At 42.6% G+C, this 6237-nt stretch overlaps 1 protein-coding gene and 1 long non-coding RNA gene across 4 annotated transcripts in view; one reads left to right on the forward strand and one right to left on the reverse strand.

Moving 5' to 3' along the window:
• Positions 1-6237, forward strand: part of KHDRBS3 (KH RNA binding domain containing, signal transduction associated 3) — a 117606-nt gene that overhangs the window by 20380 nt on the left and 90989 nt on the right. The gene's annotated exons all lie outside the window — the stretch shown is intronic.
• The window catches only part of LOC115279171, a 5220-nt gene continuing 2650 nt past the window's right edge, over positions 3668-6237 (reverse strand). For 2 of the 3 annotated variants that reach the window (XR_003903260.1, XR_003903261.1), the window contains exons 3-5: positions 4316-4369; positions 3954-4051; positions 3668-3749 (exon numbers count right to left, since the gene is read on the reverse strand). This is a non-coding gene — a long non-coding RNA (uncharacterized LOC115279171). Of the gene's footprint in view, positions 3750-3953; positions 4052-4315; positions 4370-5358; positions 5451-6237 lie in introns of those variants that run through there. The other variant, XR_003903262.1, reaches the window with a different exon arrangement.

Consider the following 6237-nt stretch of genomic DNA (forward strand, 5'->3'; position numbering starts at 1 on the left):
ATATATATATAATCAGTAAGCCCTGGTCCTTATGAGAGGGGAGGAGTCGGAGTCAGACAGAAAGCAGTGGGAGCGGTGATTGTAGTGATGTGGCCACAAGCCGTGGAATGTGGGCAGCCTCAAGAAGATGGGAAGGACATGGGAAAGAACTCCTTGGTGCAGCCTCTAAAAGATGTGCTTTCTTACATACCCATTTTAGACTTTTAACTTCTAGAAATACAAGGTGATGTTCACATTGTTGTTTCAAGGCGCTAAATTTGTGGTGATTTATTACGGTGATGATAGGAAACTAATACAGGGTCCTAAAATAATTATAAGCTGCTTAACAGTAATAGTTGGAGACTGCAATACCCTTTGTAAATAACGGACACGACGACCAGGTAGAAGGTTAGTCAGGAAACAGAAGACCAAAACAGCATTGTAAGCCGACCAGACTTAGCAGACATCTGTAGAACACGTTCCCTTCGCAGCAGCAGAAACTACATACTTCTTAAGTCACATGGAACATTCTCCAGAACAGATCATAAGCTAGTCCATAAAACAAGCCTCAGCAAATTTTAAAGGATTGAAATTATGCAAAAGATGTTCTCTGGCCACAATGAAATGAGATTAGAAATTAATGACAGAAAAAAATTGGGGGAATTCATAAGTATGTGTAAGTTATCAGACTTTTTAATAACTGATCAAATCACAAGGGGAATTAGAAAATATTTTGATGTGAATGAAAATGAAGCTATAACATACCCAAATTTATGGGATGCAGCTAAAGCAGCACTCAGAGGCAAACTTATAGCTATAAATACCTATATTAAAATGAAGGTAGGGGCGCCTGGGTGGCTCTGTCGGTTAAGCGTCCAACTTCAGCTCAGGTCACAATTTCTCTGTTCGTGAGTTTGAGCCCTGCATCGGGCACTGTGCTGACAGCTCAGAGCCTGGAGTCTGCTTCAGATTCTGTGTCTTCCTCTCTCTCTGCCCCTCCCCTACTCATGCTCTGTCTCTGTCTCAAAAATAAACATTAAAATATTTTTTTTAAAAATGAAGGTAAATCTTAAATCAGTTACTTAACTTACCACAATGAAGACTGTGAAAAGAAGCAAAATAAATCTAAAATAAGCAGAATGATAGAAATAATACAGATTGATCAGTCTTGGAAAATGTTCCATGTGACTTAAGAAAAATACGATTTCTGTTCTTGTCAAGGGAACAGGTTCGTAGATGTCTGCTGGTAATACATATTAGACTGGAAATTAACAAAAAGAATAGACAAACAATAGAGAAAACAAAAAAACCCAAAAATTTAACTTTAGCTACATTGACTAAAAGAAATGGGAGAAGATTCAAATGACTAAATTCATTTGGGTGAATGAAAGAGTGAAAATTTGGAATGAAAAAGGAGACCCTCTACTGACTTTACAGAAATCAAAAGGATTATAAGGAAATACTGTGAACAATTGGCTGTCTGTAAATTAGATAACTTGGTTTAAATTGGAAGATTCTTAGAAGAACAGAAACTGCCAAAACCGACTCAAGAAGAAATAGAAAATGTGAACAGAATGGTGACGAGATGAATTGGCAAATAAAAAAATACTTACTAAAAAAAGCCCAGGTCCAGATGGCTTTACTGGTCAGTCCTACCAAACATTTAAAAAATAATAATACCAATTCTTGAGTAACTCTTCAAACAAGCAAACAAAACAGTAGCAGAAGGAATACTTCCCAACTCATTCTAGGAGACCATATTCCAAAACCAAAGTCACAAAAACTACAGACCAGCATCTCTCATGAATATAGACACAAAAATCCTTAAGATGCTACCAAACCAAATTCAGCACCATATAAAAAGGATTATACACCATGATCATATAGTATTTATCCTAGGAACACAAGGTTGGCTTAGCATTGAAAAATCAATTCATATATCATCATTGGAATACAGGACAAACACATATAATCATCTCAAAACACACAGCAAAAGCATTTGACAAATTCTATTCCTTTCATGATAAGTATACTCAACAAACTAGGAATTGAAGGGAACTTCCAAAATCTATGAAAAACCTGCAAGTAACATAATAGTGAAAGACTTTTCCCTTCAGACCAGGATGGAGTAAAGATGTCTGCCTTCACTCCTACTATTCATATTTAGCATTGTCCTGGAGGTTTGAGCCAGAGCAGCTTGGCAAGAAAATGAAAAAAAGGTATCTAGATGGGAAAGGGAGGAGTTAACATTAACTGTATTCTTTAGGTGACATGATCTTATGTATAGAAAATCATAAGGAATCTACTAAAAACCTTAACTAATAAATGAGTTCAGGATACTCCTTTTAGTTACTTTAAAATTGAGTATTTTGGGGCACTTGGGGGGCTCAGTCAGTTAGGTGTCCGACTCCGGCTCAGGTCATGATCTCAGAGCTTTTGAGTTCGAGCCCTGCGTCAGGCTCTGTGCTGACCGCTCAGAGCCTGGAGCCTGTTTTGGATTCTCTGTCCAGAAGTGTAATCACTTTCTGCCAGTCGGTAGTGTATGTGAATATATTTAGATGAGGCCCTATAAATCATATTCTTAAAACCTTTTTATTGTTAACATAGTCCTTTTTAAATTAATTTATCTTTAAATTCTAGAGTAGTTAACATACTAACCTATGTTAGTTTCAGGTGGACAGTACAGTGATTCAGCTGCCAGGATAATGTGTGTTGTTTCTGCCAAGGCCACGGTTACTTAGGGAGATACTAAGGAGACAGCATGTACTGGGGGCGCCCAGCCTGTCACCTTTTATGATCGCGTGGTCATGGGAGCACACTTCACTAAACTAGAAACCTGGATGTTTGGTTTTCCATTTTCTCCTCCCTATGGTTGCTGTTCAAATAGGGTTTGTTGTTTCTTTCTATTATAGATGGGCAGAGAGCTCTTTTTGACAGTATAATGATCCCAACAGTAATGGGCACACCACCAGAATAAATGCTTCTCCAGAACTTGGTGCCGCTCTCGGAGAAGCACTTCCATCCGGTTTCCCTGTGGTTTTGCAAACTTAAGAAACAAATGTCACTGAACATCACATGAGGGTATATGCTCAGAGGTACCTGTTGGGCTGGTGAACTTACTGTTGTCCACAGGACAGAGGGAAAACTAATTAGCAATGATGTGTCTAGTGTTTGGATTTGCATCTGATGAAATCTGCAGCAGAATTACAAGCAGTTACTGTGCTGCCCTGGCAAACAGGAAGTCATTAGGTTTGTAAGGCTTAACTCTGATGAGGAGGGAAAGCAGACCAGAGCTCTTGCTTCCCTGATCAGTTTCTGGGAGAAACCTGGTGTTCCTGGCTGACATAGCGCTCTATCGGTTATGTGCCCAGCGCCCTTATACCTCCACGGTGTGTCCCATTTTTGTCCGTCTGTTTTTTTCTTAGTGTTTTGGGTATGAGTGTGTTTTGGGAAGGGTGAGGAGTGGCTTTGGAAGCTGGGAAAAGCCACTGATTTCATTTTTCAGGCAAGCGGTGGTCTAGGAGAGAGGCTATCAGATGTGCTCTGGTCCCCATGTAGCTGTGAGGACGCGAGCATGTCCCTGCACCTCTGTGGCGCGGCCCTTGTCTGCAGAGCGGGCGGCACCGCCTCACTAGTGCCGCTGCTGGGAGGTGAGAAGGCCAGGGCAGTAAACCAAACACTTGCCAAGGGTCGGACTGGGGCCTGGCAGGTCGCAGGCGCCCGGCCAGTGTTTATTCTTTATTTATCATATAGCTCTTCCCGTCAGGTCACTAGAAAAGAATGTGCATTAAATAATAGTGGTTGCTTTGTTACCATTCTTGTGCTTGTTCCTGGGATGAGGTCCTTGCTTCTGTTCCCCTAGTGTTTGTAGAGTGCTTCTCTCCCCTCCCCGCCTCTCTGCCTCTCCGTCCCCCATGCCCATTGAAAACAAAGGTCAGAACCGATGGTTTCCTCTATTAAAATGTTGTACTTACTAAGTAAGTCTTCTTTGCACCTGGCTTACGTTTGAAAGTTGCCGATCCTACTTTATGAACCGTTTTCTGTCTTTCAAACACGTGGCACAACGGTTGACCTGTCGGAAGACATCCTGTCACACTGGTCGTTATTCTAATTGTGTTGCTGCGTCTGCGTATCCCCAAGCCCAAAGCATGATGGGTGTGGCAAGGGGACACGCTCAGCGGCCGGGCTGTGGTGTGCAGCTAGCTGCGCGCGTGTCAGACTGGGGTGTGGACGGGCCTTCGTGGCAGCCGTGCCGGAAGGGGACGCCATTGCCTGCACTGGACGGTCGTTGAAGCTAACGAAGCACATACTATACAGAATAGGATGAGATTCATACCCTGAATGTGATTTCAGGAGTGCTCTCCGCAGGGATCCTGTTCTGGGGTGGTTGCTGTAAGGAAGGAAAGGAAGGATTAACTTGTCTTAATTCCATCGCAGAATCTGTGATTGTGGACAGAAACGTGGACGTTGCCCTCAAAGTGATGGAAGAATCATTAGAACTCTTGGGCCTGAGGGGTTGTTTTAACATTGTTGAACCTCATCCCACAGAAATGCTTTAAAAATGATACCTTTTAAAAAAATCAGTGCTAAAAATTTCAGTTTGAATGTGTTTTATTTTCAGAAATGGTTCTGTGAATGCATGTGTATAGCTGTGTATGTGTGTGTATATATGTGAGTGTATGTACGTCAGATACTCATCTTGAGAAAAATACATAAAGTATGTAAACACACAGAAAATAGCATGTGTAACTACATAAAGTTGAGTAGTTTATGTGTTTAATGTTACCCTGTGCACTTGCTCATGCTGATCATGCTGTGCTAGGGGGAGATTATGACCACATCGATCTCAGAAAAGAACTCAGAGGGAAGTGCATTTATAGATCTTTTCATTATTATGGCCAAATTATTGCATAATCAGCTTTATCAGGTAACATGATAGGTTGCGGGAGAGATCATGTTTCTTTCAATTATTAAGCTACGAAGCTATTCTTCTTATTGTGACTTGATCCTGCAGCCTGGCAGAGAGAAGTCTGGAGACCTACTCCAAATTCAGCTTCTTAAGAAAAACACATAAGGCTAAATTATGCCCTTATTTGTACTGCTATTATTCAACATCCAGAGATTAGAGAAAGTCAAGGACAGCGAGTGTCAGCCCTAGTGCTAAGCGTCTTTTTGAAAAATTGTGTCATCCTCAATAATAGAGTTGAGAAAAAGAGCAAGATGAGAAAGGAGGGCCACCAGCGTTCATGACGGGAATTTCACATTTGACTGGGAGTTGGGCTGTTTTTAAAAGAACAGAGAGAGCCCGTGTTCAGTTAGAGACTAAACAGCATCGTGATTTGTAACTTACATGGAAATAGGACATGTCTCAATTATTACCATAGACTCTGTGTATGGTTGGTTCCTCCTCATACTTGACGCTTAATGAATGTTTCTGAGTGGAGGCTGTGGAGTGTTTGCTCTCAGCTAATCCTGGGTTCAGAGCCCAGGAATGCGGATTGTTGTCTGTGCATTAGATAAGTTAGCTGTTGGCAGTGTTCTCTATTCTGGAAGCTGGCGATGTCAGGTGTAGAGGCCCAATAAGGTGCCTGCAGGCATAGTGGGTAATATTTTTCAGGGACTTTCTCATTTTCCTTGGTAATTCTGTCTAAGCCCTTCTCTCTTTCTGCTTTACAAAGTCAGCCTCCCTACCCAGGCAGTAGGCCCCCGCAGGACGGGGGCCTGTTTCTGGTTCGTTCACCTCTGGGTTTCATGGTGCTGGGCAGATGGCAGGGTTCCGGTGCCCTCAGTGACTGACGGACACACTGCATGTCCGTCATGGTGCCCTGTGTGGTGTGACACCTTTGCCTTTCCTTGCTCCACTCTTTCCAGGTTCGGGCCGCCTGTATGTAAGGCTCAGCTGTGATCAGAAAGCCCCCCTTCAGAGGTTGCGTGCTTCTTGTGGTTTTCCTAGCCACGTAGGCCCAGAGCACCCCATGTTGTCTCTGTGTGCTTATGGAAGTTCTTTCTGACTCTGCCACTTACCTGTTGCAGGACTTTGGGCAAAATGAGGTTGACAAAGGTTTGTTATAAGGGTTCATGTTTTTTAACCATAGACATGTGTGATATAGATGGACAGGTGTTCTCACATTTCATAGTTGTAGAATGCTTAGCATGGTTGCAGCCCCTCCCAGCGAATCAGGAGAGACCACCTGTGTCTCAGGAAGATTGGGATTCTCCCTTGGGGGAAGGAAGCCAACCAATTACATCGGCACACGG

This window comes from Suricata suricatta, chromosome 15 (assembly GCF_006229205.1).
Source record: "Suricata suricatta isolate VVHF042 chromosome 15, meerkat_22Aug2017_6uvM2_HiC, whole genome shotgun sequence".
In the NCBI taxonomy this organism is placed as follows: domain Eukaryota; kingdom Metazoa; phylum Chordata; class Mammalia; order Carnivora; family Herpestidae; genus Suricata; species Suricata suricatta.